This window comes from Lampris incognitus, chromosome 19, assembly GCF_029633865.1.
Source record: "Lampris incognitus isolate fLamInc1 chromosome 19, fLamInc1.hap2, whole genome shotgun sequence".
NCBI lineage: Eukaryota > Metazoa > Chordata > Actinopteri > Lampriformes > Lampridae > Lampris > Lampris incognitus.
In genome coordinates, this window is record NC_079229.1 from 37,703,198 (window position 1) to 37,703,478 (window position 281).

The window sequence follows — 281 nt, forward strand, 5'->3', positions numbered from 1 at the left end:
GAATAGACCGCTATGCTGCCCGGACGCTCCGCTTCTATGTATATTTGTATGTATGTGGGAATCATCATCAGGAAGATGGAGCTGCTGTAATCCGAGCCGTGTGTCTGTGTTGCATCATGGCCTGATAGCTTCTGCAGCTCTAACATTCCTGACACATGTATGACATGCCACACACACATGTATATATGCGGCAGTGACACACAAAACGGAAAACCACAAACAGTGTGACACAAAAACACAACAGACGGATACCAAACATTCACATTGAAATTAAGCTTTTA